This window comes from Glycine max, chromosome 2 (assembly GCF_000004515.6).
Source record: "Glycine max cultivar Williams 82 chromosome 2, Glycine_max_v4.0, whole genome shotgun sequence".
NCBI lineage: Eukaryota > Viridiplantae > Streptophyta > Magnoliopsida > Fabales > Fabaceae > Glycine > Glycine max.
Genome location: NC_016089.4, coordinates 37,095,334 through 37,113,439, shown reverse-complemented (window position 1 = coordinate 37,113,439; position 18,106 = coordinate 37,095,334). Strand labels below are relative to the sequence as shown.

At 33.8% G+C, this 18,106-nt stretch overlaps 1 long non-coding RNA gene across 2 annotated transcripts; it reads right to left on the bottom strand.

The window, feature by feature from the left end:
• Position 1: 1 nt before the first annotated feature.
• LOC102667063 (uncharacterized) lies at positions 2-4,634 on the bottom strand. 2 transcript variants are annotated; one of them, XR_001387209.3, is made up of 5 exons: positions 4,550-4,634; positions 3,775-3,867; positions 1,598-1,720; positions 1,424-1,489; positions 2-322 (listed from the first exon to the last, which is right to left on the bottom strand). It is a non-coding gene; the product is annotated as an uncharacterized lncRNA (long non-coding RNA). The 2 variants fall into 2 exon arrangements; XR_005887442.1 differs by having other exon boundaries at positions 3,948-4,609.
• Between the last annotated feature and the right edge of the window lie 13,472 nt (positions 4,635-18,106).

The following is an 18,106-nucleotide window of genomic DNA, read 5'->3' as shown; positions in this document are numbered from 1 at the left end:
GCCCACCATCCACCAAAGTATAATTATTACATATGCTTCATGTATAATTATTAAATATTCTTATACCAATGAAGTTTGGCGTATATATAAACATCTAAAATATAATATTAGAATAATAGGTGCGTAATATACTAATTGGGTTAATTTGATCCTATTCTTATATATATCCTTCAAAAGCTAATATCTTCTCTTGGAAGTACCTTTAAGAGGAAAACATGGGTATCAGACGCGTTTCTAGATCCCAAGTGGCATATTTGCTTGTGTTCTTGGAGTAAGAGAGCCCAACACCAGCAAGGGAATCCAAATACATAATGTTGGAAACCTAAAATTAAGATGGATATAGATAGGAAATATAAAGGTGCCATTACTTCAAATGAAAAATATTAATTGTAATTTGTGAGAGAAATGCATTTTTTCAATGTGAATGAAATGCAAACTAGAAAAGAAATGGAAAACTAACATTAATGAATTCAACTCTATTTTTAAAATTTAAAATATTGGAAACCGTTTCTAATTTCTTCTATCCATATGAAAATATTGTATTATTTCATAATCGAACATTAAATAAGAGTCTTCTTTTCTCATTGTGAAGAAACACAGATCAATGTCATGAATAAGATATATTATAACGCAGTTTATACTCATTATCTTAATTTGTTCTTTATAACATTCAGTGGGGTAAAAAATAAATAATGCAGTACTTTGATATAAAAGCACCATATAGAACAGGAAACCAAAAGAAATAAGATTGTATGATAAAAGATTAATTATATATTAATTATATTAAATATAATTAAATTAATTTTACAGGAAGCACTATATAATGATTATCTAGTCATCCAGCGATGCAAATATAGCCGCCACCCAAAACCGTGAGTCTCTTACTTTAGCTGATTCCGTAAAACATTTTAAATTTGTGGGTTAGTAGAGTATAGAAGGCATTAAGGTAACATGTGAATCAGATAGATGCTAGCTTATGTCAAAGATGGCCATTGAACATAGCTAAAAAAAATTGTCAACTTCAATTGACCTAGCCCAATGTTAACGTACAGTTTCAATCAACAATTAATCTGTGTGACTTCATGCTTGGTTTATTCAGATTGACATCTATCATTACTAGTATTTGTTTCACAAACTTTTAGACAGAAGTATTGCCCTTTGAAAGACAAGGGGATTTCTAATATAGCTTTCATCATTTATATAACCCTAGTATATGTATCTTCTCTGCACAAAAAAATATTTGTAATTTTTATTCAAAGCATTAAACTATCACAGGCTACGTAGTATGTTTTTACGACTCTAAAGTTCAATTCCCTTTCTCAGTAAGTTAAATAAAAAAGAATTTCTACCAAAAAGAAGGAAAAAAAGTAGACTGGGTAGCAATAGCTCAATGTTCAGATAAGAAATTTATTATAAAATGCACCTTAAGCCTAAGATGACGTATAAACTCCTCAAAATGAAGCACGCCAAAGAATTTGCTCCCCTTTTGCTGCACCAAATTGTGTTATCCAAGTTCAAAAAATTACACTTGCATGAAAAAATTGTTAACTGAGAACTACTAAGTTGATCTGATTAATGAGGTGAGAATAGTCTTTACCAACATCTTCTTCAACACTAATCATTGGAACATCGTCTGAATTTGTTTCTCTGTCAACATTACATCCCCAGGCACTGCTGCATCTACAACACGTTGTTCTAATGTCTCTCGTGCTTCAAATATCTACAAGGCATATATTATGAATAAGAAAGTGCTGAGTCCAGGTCACAAGACATTGAATGCTCATCAATTATCCACTTTCAAGCACTTATTTGAATGTAAGCATTCTAAACAGGAAGCCATAAATGAAGGGTCATCTGCGTATACAAAATTCAATAAGGAACTAGTAAATTGATGACAAAATTGGATAATTAGCAGGGGCAATGTCTTGCTTTTAAGTCAAAAGAAAAATAAGTAAAAGACCAAGGTAAGCTCAATTTAAATAATAATAATAATAGTAATGATGAAGAAATATAATAAGTTGAAGTGAAAAAATTACAAAGAGAAGAAGGACAAGGAATCCTTCTAAACAAAAGAACAAAACAAGAAAAAGCGATAATCAAAGAAACAAATCTTCAAATAATTTATGCAGTATTTTATATGACTTGGGACAAATTAGTTTCTGTGTTTGTGACAATATCCTAAAGCATAATATCATGCAGGCTAGATGCTGATAATTCACACATTGGAGTGTGGCAGAAAGGTGCAGGACCACATTCTGCCTCCAACTGGGTCATGAGGTTAAACCTTGCAAACAAACAAATTAGCGAGGGTATAAGTCAACGGAGTGACCAGAAAGTAGTACTATTGGTGCTACTGAAAATAATGAAAAACAAAAAAAAATATGGATATATACAGCTACCAGCTTAAAAAAATATGGAGTGACCACAAAGTAGTACTATTGGTGCTACCAGCTTGATATTTATATGGATATATACAGCTGGGTTATTGTCGAAGCAGAAATCAGGGAGGATACTGGTGTGCTTCGTCACATTAATTGGATTGCCACAAGCTGAGACAACTACTTGGAATTGCATTGTGGAGAGCAGATTGAGAAAACAAATACAAACGATACTAGTATATTGAAGCCATTGTTGTGACAAAAAAATTGACAAGCTACTGCAAATGGTAGATATGTAATAACACTACTAGTGGTACGAGCAAATTAGGTTTGACTCAAACTAAAAGGGACAGAATACAGTGGAAATTTCTCATATACATCATCTAACTGGGAAATTAATATATATATATATATATATATATATATATATATATATATTAAAGACTGAATTTATTATCTCAAACTCGCAATATACAATTGAATTTTCAATTATGAATGCCTACTAACCACATTGAAACAAGTACTAATATTAATTCAACCAATCACCAACTGAGTTAACCACTTATCACAAGACATATCACATAAGCAGAAATATCAATTGACAAAGAAGTGAAGAAGAGATGGAAATGCATGATAGATTACTAATCCCAGAGAATATTCAACAACAAAGCATATAGAAGTAAACATTTCAAATAAAATATTCCCAAAAGGAAAAGTTTGACAACACAAACTTGTATCCAATATCGTCAAGTTAACAAAAAAGGTCTCCAAACTAAAAAGCAAAGTGCTTGTTTTCATCTACTCTTCCAGTATTGTAAACAATTTTTTTTTTTTTTAAAAAAAAAGCAAAGTTGGTGCTGAGTAGTATAGGTGAGTGATTGTAAATTTAGTGCCTTTAATTTCTACTCATAAAACAAACCTCTTAAGTTTTATTTTTTTACAAACAAAAAAATAGTAGTAAATTATCTATCCAACCTCTTATCCTTCCAAGTTCCAACTAACTCGGCAATTACCACCATTCAAGAAATTCTAAAACACTTGCAAAGTTAAAAAGCTAGAAGTGAGAGACCATAGCACAGCTGAAAAGCCGATGTTCTTGTTTGAAAGAATGAAACAGAAGAGAGACTCAGAGGATCTCCTAGCAAAAAGGGTAGAGGGATCCATTGGTAAGTTAATTTTCCATTCATGAAATTAACGTGGGAAGGTTAGTTAGGTTTATTCTCTGTTTGGAGAAGCCAGTGACAGAGGCCGCGCTGATACCATTGCAAGATTATCAATAAACTAATATGCTAAATTAATTAAGAGTTAATTTAACTAACTACAAAAGAAAATCTAACCGTGTACAACCAACCAACCAAATAAAAATAAAAATAGAGAGAAGTTTAAGAAAGCTTACCTTGGTTAAATTGTTGCCTCCACCAATTTTGAGCTTATCGACTTCATAGATAGTGGCATGAAGAGTCCCATGGAGCAGAATTTGCGCCATCAGCTGCAAGCAGAATTCACATAGAGAGTTATAATTAAATTAGATGGCATCAAAATACAAAGTCTGATGAGTCTCAGAAATACCAAAAAGAGGAGTGGGATCGGATCCCAAAAGGGTGTTGACGAAGGAAGGACTAGCAAACAATTTTTTTTAAAAAAAGTATGAAGCCTAGATACATAATACAACATGGATATGGGGAATTTCTGAAAAATTAAAGATACCAATACAGTGCAAACACATTAACATGAATTGAAAGAAAAAAAAAGCATAAATGCACCATATTTGTAAATAGACACTATCATTTCATTTCTCATTAATACATATCAGTGAATGGTGATCGCAATTTACCAAACAACCTAAAAAACTACTTGTGGTAAAAACAAAAAACCAATTACATGTCTTTCCTTTTATTTTTCATTATTTTTATTTAAAGAAATTACATATCTTTCTTCGCCCATATCAGAATGCAGAATAAAACTTCCCCCCATGAACACATGACAAAAATACATATTTTTCCAATTCACGTCAGAATGTCACAAAAATAAAAAAAAAATAAAAAAGAATCATTAGATTTAAAGGATAGAATGAAATCAGAGGCTTGAAAAATATAAATCAATTGAGGTAATTAGATTTGAATAACAGAATTTGCAAAGGGAATTGAGGGAAGCGAAATTTAGTACTTCACCTTTCCAAAACCAAAGGGAATGAACAGTGCATGAGAAGCAAAAGAATTCCCTTCTTGGGCTCCACGTTTTTCCCGGCGTGTGCTTTTGGCAAAATCAAATTCACAGAGGGTTTATTGGTTTAATACTTTTTATATGTCAAGAAAAAATTAATGATATATAAAAAGTATTATAAAGAAATGGTTATTCTATTTGCTTTAGATATTTTTCATTCCATAGATTGTAAGATAAAACTAGAAACATGATAAAAAATTCCTACTAACACATCAAAATTTCAATGAAAAGAAAAAATGGCAGCAACAAGTTAGAACCACAATAACATAATTATTGTGGTGACTCACTGTTTGAGAGCATGCGACCAAAGTCCCTCGGGAACCATGGTATACTAACGCGTAGAAACCCCAATGTTGTTGTTGTTGTGTGGGTCCTCTTCCTTCCTGAGATGAAGCAAAATCTCGGCTTCAGAATCGGAATTGCATGACACCGTATAAAGCACGACCTCTCCTCGATGATCAGCTTCTTCGAGCCACCAGGTGTAGGGGAGGAGGTAGGGAGGCTCGAGGGTGACGAAATCACGATGGTGGTCGTGGTTGCGACGGTGGGGACGGTTAGGGGGAGGAATCGAGGTCGTCGGAGAAGTAATCGGAGAAGAGGTTGTTATTGTCCATGGTGGCGGGTAGGGTTTGTGAGAGTAGGAAGTGAGCGAGGGACTTGCAGAGATGATGGAGAGTGGAGAGAGAAATAAGAGTCTCTTCGTAAAATTTAATTCATATAACATTTTAAGGCGGTTTTCAATAGCCGTCTTAGAATGTGCGTCGTAAAATGTATTTTTAGTCACAATAATTACAAAAATACCACCATACCATTTTCTAAATCGGTTATAAACAACCATTGTAGAATTGGTGTCGTAAAAAGGACTTTTTTTTAGTAGTGTGCTTTAAATACATTTAATGTTCATTATGAGTAAAGATTATTTTCCCATTTGAGATTCAATACAATGATTCTTCTGGACAGTTTGGATTAATCATTGTATTAAATCTTGAATTGTTCATCGGGCTAGGACCCAGACACGCGTGCATTAGATAGGTGTGTGTTGTATGTTGATGATAATCCTCCCCACCTGGTTGCCCTCAAAAAAGTATGAGGGGACGAGGAAGTTCGGGATGCTGATACTCACGTTCCTGTACCCACTCAAGAGGTTTAGTTAGTGGGGCAGATCCTTAACACCTTCCTTGCTTGATTGACACATCTTGTACAACCTTTTTTAGAAAAGGAATTTCCTTTTGTTGTGTTTATTATTATTAAAAAAGGATTTGTTACAAATAAAGTGTTGGTTATCATTGACTTATGTTTATTAATTGTTTAAGATAAACATGGACCAAAGGGGCTGATGACAATCCCCTACACCAGATGACATTGACGATCCTGCAACTTTTCCTCAAGCCTATGTAGGTGTCGTGGGATGCAACTGTGTTTGGGGTATACAATGATAATGTCTCCTTGTGCATAAAGCATCAAGATATTTTTGAAATAACACATGGTGGTCAATGTCTGAATATCTCTGTTATACAAATGTGGATTATGTAAGTAACTTTAAATTACAATCCATTACCTAATTGATTGTTTTAAATTAATGGATAATTTACTTTATTTTAACAACAATAGGCATTCAAATGAGTTAAGTCTACGATCAGGGAATGCCTCTATGTATGGATTCCTTGAGCCATAATCCATACAAAAATATGGGCAATCACAATTTGAATATGAGGATTATATTAAGAAATGGATGCAGAGTTCACAGAGAGATGTCTACCTAGGAGCCTACTTGAATGGGTAAATAAAACTAAAGAAATCAATTTAAATAATATATGCACTATTATAACTTAATGTTTTCCAATGCAGTGGACATTGGCAACTGGTCGTTATATGTCCTAAGGACAATGTTGTCTTTTGGTTCTATTTCTTGTACAATAAGCCTGACAACTACTTGAAAGAAATTATTAACGGATCAGTTGTAATTTATAAGATATTTACTTTATCATTAGTATTTGACATCAATATTTTAATTGTACAATATGCATGCATGTTTCTCTCAACCAGTGCTTTGAAGGGATTCAATGATAGTCAAGGAAGTATATTCAAGGCTACTGGAAAATGGATTTCAATTAAAGTAAGTCATTTAAACAATGCTTGATGTCTTAAAATTTAAATTTTATTACCGTAAACACTAATTTTGGGTTAACTTTGAATATCTGAATATCTTATTGAATTTAGTGTAATAAGCAAAGAGAAAGTACTGAGTGTGGCTATTATGTGATGCATTGGATGTCAACGATAGTCCTAGGAGGTTTCAAGGATAATTAGGAAACGGTAATTGTTTACTTCAAAACTAATTTCATTTGTTATAGTTGTTATTATTTACACTGATTAGCTTATGTTTTAATATATCATGCAGCATCTTACTAAGACAAGAACATTGGAACCCAAGAGAATAAAGACAATTCACATTTAGTGGGCAAGATGCTTTCTTAGAGTTAAAAATTTGTGTTTAAGGAATTTTACAATTGTAGAGTTATGTTTAATTAGCTTCGGTTATAGATGATTTTATGTATTGACATTATTGTTTTCATTACTTTAACTATTTCTTTTAATTGATAGTGATTATTAAATAATAATATACAAATTTGTATTCCTTGATACTGCCTAAAAATTGTCTGGACTGGTTCTGTTTTTCAATTTGCAGGATTAGGTAATATTAAAAAAAACAGACAAGATATTAAAAAAATTGCAAAAAGCAACAACAGTTTTAAGAAAAACCGATCTTGATTTTGCATATTTTATTTTTTTTGGTTTACTTCTTATAATACAACATCAGCTTTCTTAAAAATTGATGTTGTGTAGTTTAGTTTAACTTCGGTTTTCATAATCGATGCTAACGTTGATACTTTTAACGTTGGTAGTTTCAACATCAGTTATAAATCAATGTTGAAAGTCCTAAATAATTGATATTAAAAATTTATTTTCTAGTAGTGGATTGAGAGTTATGTTGTGACCATGTTCAGGAATATGTTGGTTTAATCAACAAGTAGCTAACCCGAGTGATTTTGGATGGCTATTGACACAGCTGTACCAGCTGGTATTTTATCACTCTCCCAAAGTTTGTTGTTCCTTTTTCACCATATAGCCCATATAATTGTAGCCAATTTGCTGCAAATGTCCTGTGGTAAAGATAAAATCAGACCGAAGAGGAGTGGTTTTATACCTTCAACATTAAGAACCTTTTGTTCAATTTGTGACCATATAGTCTTGATTTCTACCAAATATTTGTAGCTTGAGAATAGCCGAAAAAGATGTGCCATTCGTTTTCCAGATCATTCTCACAAAAAGGCCATGTCAACTGGCATTTCACTCCTTTTTTAATCAATTGTTGCCCAAAAGGAAGGCATTCACGAAGGATTATCGAAAGAAGATGCTGATTTTGGGAGGAACTTTAAGATTCCATAAATGCTTCCAATGACCTCCACTTGGAAGTTTCTATCATGGAATAGATTCTCCATAGTATATTATGATAAGTTGACTTGAAAATGTATAAACCATGAGCAAAAAATTTCCAGATTCGAGTACCTTCTTGATCAACATTAAAAATAGGTAGATTCTAGATTTCACATGCCATTTGAGTTCAGAATTGAGAGCATGATGTCAATTTTGCAAGAGAGAGATGTATGGTCAATGAGGGAACTTACTTTCATGTTCCAAAAGCTAATTTTTTGTCCATGGATCGCCTAGAGAGAGATGAGTGGTCAATGAGCAAGCTATTGAAGTAACATAACGATTACCTTTTGATCGCAACTATGGTTGTCTCCAAATGTTAATTTTCTGTCCATCACCTATTCTCCATCCTATGCCCTCCCTTATCACTAGCCATGAGCTAAATCTCTTCTTTTGTTGTAGAATTAGTGAGAATTAGAGGTTTAAAATTACATATGCAATCGTGTGATTATAATACTACCAACTTATTTAATAATAAGAGGTTTTAAAAATGACTTTTCTATTTTTTCTTTCCATAAGTTTTAATTGATTTAATCTGAACATTATAAAATTAGTATATTAGTCTATTATAAAATTAGATGACTATTACAATTTTAAATTGATTGACTATTATAAAATTAGATGACTATTACAATTTTAAATTAATTGCTTGTAATCAATTAATCATTGGATTAGTCTAATAAGTGATTCGAATTGACAACCATTAATTATAAAATATTCTTTATTACAATTAATTATTTTAATTATAAATATAATAATAAATCATAATAAGAAGTACACATGTAAATCAATTTTTAATTAAAAATTAACAAACAATTAATTGTTTATAGCTCTAAGGAATGCCATGTATAAACATTTAATTTAGAAATCATTTTTGTATATTGATAGAGGTCTATCTAGTGATACCAAGGATGAGGGAGTTGAAAATGGACTTTGCATGACTTGAAAGGATTAATGACAAGGGCAAGGAGCAAACACATAAAAGAAGAATTGGAGAAAAGGGATCAAGCAAAGGATGCTCATACAAGCCAAGGATATTGGAGAACAAAGAGAGCTCAATTAGAGTGTTTTGAAGAATTTCTAACTATGCGTGCCTTTGTCAAATTCAATCATGCTGATTTTTGGGATTTAGGAGCTTGGCACACTCGTTCAGAGCTTGGCACGCCCCTGCATTTATAACTCAAGACTACTTTTATGTTTGACGAGAATTTATGAATTTGAATTTAATTAGGCTTTTATATGGATCTCAATTGTGTATTGTTAGGACTTTTGGCAAGCATACCAATTGTCGTTGTAGGTTTCACATTTATAAAAAAGTTTGTCTCCACAGGGACATGAGTTTACTTAATTCATTCGGATAAAGGTAATCGGTTTAATATTTATGTACAAATTTAATCAAATGTCATTGGTTTTGGTTTGATTAACTAAAGACAACTTAAAGTAAAAATAATGGATTTATGGAAATAACGGAAATACGAAAATAATGGAATTTAGTGCGTCAAAAATACGTAAATTACGAAAATAATAATAATAACTTTAAATTAATTCAAGAAAACATAGGATTGGATTTCATCATTCATACCCTTAGTATCCTAATAAGATTAACATGTATAAATCATTTTCTAACATTACTATTGCACACATAGTTATCCCAAGTCAATTCCTCGCACTTAGAACCTAAGAATATATACTAAATATCGATCCCTCGCATATGCAGTAAGTGATGGAAACTTGCTTGTGGGGCTTCTATGGAGGCTAGATCTTTGAGCTTCAATGAGGTCCTTCAATGGTAATTTTTCACCATGGAGATGCAGCGGAAGACAAAGGAAAAGAGGTGAGAGGAGGCGCCATCCATTAAGCAATAAGCCATGGAAGAAGGAGCTTCACCACCAAGATGAGCCTTGGATAAGAAGCTTGGAGAGGATGCTTCAATGGAAGAAAAGAAAGAGAGAAGGGGGGAACACGAAATTGAAGGAATAAAAGAAGGAAAGAAGTGGAACTTTGAAGTGTATCTCATAAGACTTTCATTCATCAAAGTTATAATAAGTGTTACACATGCTTCTATTTATAGACTAGGTAGCTTCCTTGAGAAGCTTTCTTGAGAAAACTTCCTTGAGAAGCTTCTTTGAGAAAACTTCCTTGAGAAGCTAGAGCTTAGCTACACACACCCCTCTCATAACTAAACTCACCTCCTTGAGAAGCTTCCTTAAGAAGATTCCTAAAGAAGCTTGAGCTTAGCTACACATACCTCTCTAATAGCTAAGCTCACCTCCTTGAGATGAGAAACTAGAGCTTAGCTACACACCCCCTATAATAGCTAAGCTCACCCCCATGACAAAAAAACATGAAAATACAAAAAAAAAAGTCCTTATTACAAAGACTACTTAAAATGCCCCGAAATACAAGGCTAAAACCCTATACTACTAGAATGGCCAAAATACAAGGCCCAGACGAAGGAAATACCTATTCTAATATTTACAAAGATAAGCGGGCTCATACTTAGCCCATGGGCTCGAAATCTACCCTAAGGCTCATGAGAACCCTAGGGCCTTCCCTTGGATCTCTAGCCCAATCTACTTGGAGTCTTCTACCCAATGCCCTTGCGGGGTAGGATTGCATCATTCCCTCCACCTTGGAAAGGATTTGACCTCAAATCCCGAGGTTCTTCATACTCTGGGCTCCTTCCCTCAACACCTGCAAAAAGAACAAAAACATATGTATTAGTGGTGTTTGGTATGTTGAAGTAAGGTAAGGTCTGAAAACCCATTTCCTGGGCATCTTCCCATGAAAGAACATGGTTTCTCACCAACTCAATGAGTGGTGCTACAAGTATAGAAAAATATGGGACAAACCTTTTGTAAAAGTTTGTTAAGTCATGGAAGCCCCAAATTTTTCTTATACTTGGTGGAGTGGGCCACTCAGGAATGACCTTTATTCTCTTAGGGTTCATGGGAACCCCTTGATAACTATTTGAAAAATTAAGAAAAGTAACGCAATAAAACATACCTTTTTCTGTATTTTCATATTTATTATTCCTACCAAAAAGTATGACAAACCTAAGGTGTCCCATATGAGTACCTAAGTTTGTATTGAAACTAAAAATAAGAACAAACCTACCTAATGGGTCCCTATGTACACAAATCATGAAGATGTTGGGTGCATGAGTGATTTTACAAAAGAGTGTTGCACCACTCAAAACATTCATCATGACACCTATTTTAGAGACTTGGTGCCTAATAATACCTATTTTGGGCACCAACAAAGCACAAGGATTTAAGCTCTTGCGAACCAAACCCTCATCCAACAACTTCTTTACTTGAGGAATAAACTCAAGCCCAAGAGGTGTGGCAATGCTAGCAAGTGCCTTTTTACAAAAAATAAAATGTGGAGGTTGTCTAAGAGGGAAAGTTTCTTTAATGTTTGTCTTTATTGTAAAATGAGTTTCCTTCTTAGCTAAACTCTTGGAGGAGACACTTACCTCCTTACACTTCTCTTTAACCACTAATGGTTGTCCTTCTTCTTGGGGGTAGATTTCTTCACTAGATCCTTCCCCTTTTGCTTTTTCACTTTCACTAGAGGAAGGTGAAGTAGTAGCCTCATCTTGGCTACTATAAATGTCTTGGCCCCTCATAATCATGGCTTTTGTGGTGGGGCATTGAGAAGTAATGTGTCCTCTTCCAAGAAATTTAAAGCACTTTATAGAGCTAGTTTTCTCTTGCATACTAGCCTTAGGGGCTTGCTTTTCTATTGTCTTCCCCTTATCATCTTTGGGCTTAGAAGGTGTCACCCCTAAGATGCCTTGACCTTGGTCTTTCTTTGGATAAGAGTGAGAGCCATAAGATTTTGAAGTAGACTTCTTTTTAAGTTGTTGCTCTACCCTTATTTCCCAATCTAAGTTAGCCTCTACATTGTCCTTTCCATGGAAGTATGAGAGTTTAATGTTAGCCTCTTGAGGCTTTCTTTCCTTTTCTCTTCTATGGGAGTGAGGTCTAAGATGTGACCTATGCCTTCCTTCGTAATAGTCACGAAGTTCTTCACTTAGGCTTTTGCAAGAGTTATGACTACTATAGGAGGCATGTTTTTCTCTTTTCATTTCTTTCATTATTTTTCTTCTTTCTTCCTCTCTAATTTTCTTTCTTTCATCTTGACTTATTTCTTCCACTCTTTTTTTTCCTTTTTCTTTTTTCTCTTGTTTTTCTTTCCATAACTTGAGGGAACTCAACTCATCTAAGATTCTAGATAAAGGGTCTTTATGACTAGTACCCTTGCCATTAACACTAGATGAATGATGACTCATGTTGGTTCCTAAGTTGTGGTTCTTTCTTGTTGGAGGTTTGAAAACAAAAGGTAAAAGAAACTATGGTTGAAACTAGCCAAATAAACACTAAAAGAGGTGTGAAAGATAAGGTAAAAAACTAATTGGTAAAAGGAAAGCTATCTAGGCGATTTGACAATGGAAGGTAAAAGAAATAAGCTATGAAAGTAAGCAAGAAATGTAAACTAGGTGAATCCTAAGAGTGTTTGGATGACCACATTCAAGGTTCCCAACAAAACATTCACTATCCTAAGCAAAAATTGCCTAAAATTATTACACACAAATGGAAGTTTGGTAACCTATTGGAGGCTCCCAACACACTTCCAATGAAAGGCCTTTTTGTTACAAAAACTTGAAAGCAATGAAGGTAAGTAAATTGCAAATTACAAAATTACAAAACGGTCCTCAATTTTGGTGGTTGTTCTCTCTTTGGTGATTCACTCAATTTGGAGTGCTTCTTAGTCCAATAGCTCTTAAGGTGGTTGGCCCCTTGCTTCTGGACTCAAATTCTTCAAGGGATGGCACCAATCCTCCTTCCAATTCCCTATATGGCAACCCACAAACAAGGAAACAAAGAGACAAGCAATAACCAAAGACCAAAAAAAAAAATGAAATGAAAGCTAAACCAATGGAGTTTTAACAAGACAATTTTTCAAGGATTATTCAACAATTAAAGCAATGAGAAGGACATAGAAGCAAGCTAGGACTCAAAGAGAAACTTAGAATGGCTCTAGAGTAGAGTAAAAAAAACTGAAAAAAAAAAGACTCAACAAAACTCTAGCTTTGGCACTTCTCTTCACACTAATTTTGAATTGAAATTTCCAATTATAGAATAAATTTTGAGCCAAAACAACAAGCACCCTTCCCTTTCACCTTTTTTTTCTGGATACTGATTTACCTGCCAACTTGTGCGATTTTTCGTATTTTTTCCTTTTATCCAAATCACTTGTTTCTTTTTTTATAACTTTTTTCCAGATGTCTAGAAAATTCAGTAAAAATTTCAGCTCAAAATTCGAAGTAACCAATTCTCAGTAATTTTTACAAGTTTGTATGCCCAAGCTGCCAGCACCAGCGATTTGTTTCTTTAAGCATGGTATATTGATTGCCTTGGGCTTACTTTCAACCTTCCTATGTATGTTGAACTCACTAGGATTGTTTACCACAGTTTTTGGAGTTCAATATTCACTTAGGATCAACATTTCAGCCAGCAATTCAATCACCAAAACTCAAATTCACAATAGACACAATCATAAAGAAACCTAAAAGTTCAAGAAAAGGTTCACAATCAAAGACTCTCTAAGAATTTTGCATGAGCATGTTAAGGACTAATTAACATGAAAGATTTGACTCAAATCAAATAATAGGCTAAGAGAATTTCATACACTCATGAACAAATGAGTTAGACAAAGAAACAAGAAAATAAAATTCAGCACAACATAAGAAATCTTATGTGACAAGTTTCATGACTAGACATGACTTCTACGACAAAACTACAATAGGTGAACAAGTCACTCTAGATTTTTGAGGTTTTCTTCTACTTTAATATTTTTGTAAGAATTTTATGGTTTAGGTTTCAGCCACAAAAAATAACAAGACAAAACTCAAAGGAACCTAAACTCAACACAATTCATGGTTCAAGAACAAGAACAAGAAATTTGAACCATAGAAAATCAAATCTAGTTTCTATAGCAAGTTTAATCGTTGGAAACTCTAAAGAATCATGTTAAAAACATTTAGAAAAAGACATGTGAGGAGATACATGGAGAAAAATGAAGAAACAACAATGGAAGAGAAGGTAAAGAAAAAAAAACTAATGGAGTTTTAAGGAGCACCTACTTGAAGCTCTTGTGCTCTGATTACCACTTGATGGAAACTTGCTTGTGGGGCTTCTATGGAGGCTGGATCTTTGAGCTTCAATGAGGTCCTTCAATGGTGATTTTTCACCATGGAGATGCAGCAGAAGACAAAGGAAAAGAGGTGAGAGGAGGCGCCATCCATTAAGGAATAAGCCATGGAAGAAGGAGCTTCACCACCAAGATGAGCCTTGGATAAGAAGCTTGGAGAGGATGCTTCAATGGAGGAAAAGAAAGATAGAAGGGGGGAGCACGAAATTGAAGGAATAAAAGAAGGAAAGAAGTGGAACTTTGAAGTGTATCTCATAAGACTTTCATTCATCAAAGTTACAATAAGTGTTACACATGCTTCTATTTATAGACTAGGTAGCTTCCTTGAGAAGCTTTCTTGAGAAAACTTCCTTGAGAAGCTTCTTTGAGAAAACTTCCTTGAGAAGCTAGAGCTTAGCTACACACACCCCTCTCATAACTAAACTCACCTCCTTGAGAAGCTTCCTTAAGAAGATTCCTAAAGAAGCTTGAGCTTAGCTACACATACCTCTCTAATAGCTAAGCTCACCTCCTTGAGATGAGAAGCTAGAGCTTAGCTACACACCCCCTATAATAGCTAAGCTCACCCCCATGACAAAAAAACATGAAAATACAAAAAAAAAAAGTCCTTACTACAAAGACTACTTAAAATGCCCCGAAATACAAGGCTAAAACCCTATACTACTAGAATGGCCAAAATACAAGGCCCAGACGAAGGAAATACCTATTCTAATATTTACAAAGATAATCGGGCTCATACTTAGCCCATGGGCTCGAAATCTACCCTAAGGCTCATGAGAACCCTAGGGCCTTCCCTTGGATCTCTAGCCCAATCTACTTGGAGTCTTCTACCCAATGCCCTTGCGGGGTAGGATTGCATCAGTAAGTATCCCAGCATTACAATTATATTCTTGTGCTTTTTGCAATCAAAACATTATGCTCTATTCCTAGCAACGTAATGTAAAGAGTAAAATCATTGAATTCAAATTCTAAGATTACTTTCGAGTCTCACTTAGAACCCAATTTCATGACAATAGTGATCAAATAGAATCAAACATTACGAGTAAAATGAAATTACCAATAATGAGTAGAAAAGATTAATACATATACAATATCAAAAGGGATACATAAAGGTACAAATATTACATCCAATCCTTAAGAAAAACTAACAGATGCGTGTGCAAAGCACAAGACTAATAAGAGAAATGACAAAGGAAGTGATCCACAATCACAACTCTGCAGTGCCTCGGCTCTACTTTTCCTCTTCTCCTTCTTCTTCTGCGTTTTTCTCTTTGGTTTCAAGCTTCTTGATCTGGTTTCCTCTTCCCTTGCATGACTATTTATAGAAAAAGCCATTTTGTGCAGGGGAAACTCACCCAGACGAGCTGCTTGCTAAGGGCAGAAGGTATCAGCTCGCCCAGGCGAGTGACTTGCTTAGGGTTGAAGTTTTCTCTTAGCCCAGGCGAGCTAGACTCTATCCTAGGTGAATTAAGGGTCAGCAATATTCATGAAAAGACCATTTTGCCCTTCCTTTTAGCTTTGTTTCTGGATCTAACAAACAACCATCAAAACCTACAAAATCATGGATGAACCTTTCATATTTAAACAACAATATTAGTAAATGTACAATATATAGTTACAACTAGTTTTAAGGATAGTTTATAAGAAAATTATTACAATTAAAGGATAAGTGCTAACAATTTAATCCCAACAATAACTGCAATATGGCACTTATCACGTATATTGCCCAACCTTCTTTAAACTTGTAGTAAGTGTCTTAAATATATCCAAAACTATAAATAGCATGAACCTATCCGGTGTAAGAAGCTTTTGGACATTAATTGAAAATTAAGCTCTTGGCTTAGTGAGAGACTAGGTCGTGCTCTTGTTCTTGGTGCATTATTAGAAAAACGCATTTTAGCGACCAAAAATATCGATCACTATGTTGGTTATGTTGGTCACTATTTCAAACAATGATGAAACTAGTGACCAAATGCATTTGGTCCCAAAAACCCAAGTCACTAAACCTTTGGCGACCACAATATGCGTCGATTGCTGCCTATCGACCATTATCTTCAATCACTAATAAAAACTACTCAGTTGTTGATGATTTGGTTGTTTTAATGCCAAGGGACCAATTCAGCCACCAAAGCCTTCTGTCTCTAATCCGGTCACTAAGGTTTAATTAAAATGAATTTTAACAAAATAAAAGAAAGATGTTGGTCGCTGTTTCGATGGCTGTGTAGTGATCAAGTTTTATTAGTCACTAGACCTTTTGTCTCTGATTTGGTTACTATGTTTAATTTATGATATTTTAAATTATTCTTTTTGGTAATAATGTTGGTCATTGTTTCAGTGGTTGTGTAGCGACTAAAGAGTTTCCGTCGCTGAAATATATAAATATTATAAATACTTATTTCATTAAAACATAGTGGTAGCTATTTTGGTCACTAAAAGCAACAAAAAGTTGTTACAATTTCAGTCGCTAAATTAAATTCTATAACCTGATTTGTTCATCTTTTTCTAATTAATAATTATTTTACCTATTTAATTTTCTTAATAATTAAGAACAAAAAAAATCTTAAATATATTCAAACCCTGTAAGATATATAATATATCCATAAATAGTGTATAATGAAATCCATATTCATAACTCGAAAGGTACCAACAAGATATATAATATATCCAAAATCCATAATGTATGATAAAAGTGTAGATTCATAACTAAAAAAGTACAAACAAAAAAGACATCTAGTGCAACTATGAAACTGATAAAATCAAAATAAACACGATGCTAAATATTGTCAACTAGTGAAATGAACAGTCCTCCAGCTCAATCAACTCTAGCATCATCAGCATCATCCCAAATGTCATTTGCATTGGTAGTAGTTGTAGTAGGACCTAACATGAGAGACTTAATATATAAGTGCTCTAGTATAAGTTGCATTTGGTTCCTTTGCTGATGATTTTGTTCATTTTGCTGACAAATCTGCTCTTTTTGTTGGTCATCATTCTACATCAATTGTGTCATTTGTTCCTTTAGTGTCTTCTTTTTATCTCCCTTTGTTGTAAGCTCAACATTCAACTTTTGAATCATCTGATGCATCTCCTGTATTTGGTCTACCACCTCGGGCTGAACGACAGAAGGTTGGACAGATTTTGAGGTCAACATTTTGCTTAATGCACCTAGCCCGTACACATTCACTTTGACATTTTTACCTCCACCAACATTAAAATATGTCATTGCATTGACAAAGGAAGAAAAGGTAGATGAGTCTTTCTTTGTGACACGTTCCACGACCTTTTGTCTCAGATGCTGAAATTCTATATGCAAAATAAAGTCAAATGTGTCCATCACAAATCTTACTTAAGTAGAAAATCACAAGCGAGTAAGATTTAGGATTCAAGGGAATCACAACAAAAAGAAGGCAAAAAAGTTAAATTTAATCCAAACTAGTAAGCTTCAAAGACAACCAATAAAAAAACATAATACACAACTTGCTTAAGTGGAAACAACTAGAAGGCACAATGAATGTATGTTAAAAATCAGCCTAAATGTCTAAGAAGTAATGCTTAACATTTTTCAATTGAATTGAACTTATTCTTAAGCTTTATATATGAGAAATGAGAAAAAAACCAATTTATTGCGACAAAATCACAACTTTCACGAGTTATGCACTCACAATAGTAACATTTATATAAAACAAATTGCTCGTGAAGGAAAAAAGCTTTGTGCTTACATACATAATTTGTCGGTTCTAATTTTGAAAATAAAAAAGTAAAATGAACCTTAAAGCATATATTATTTGGTT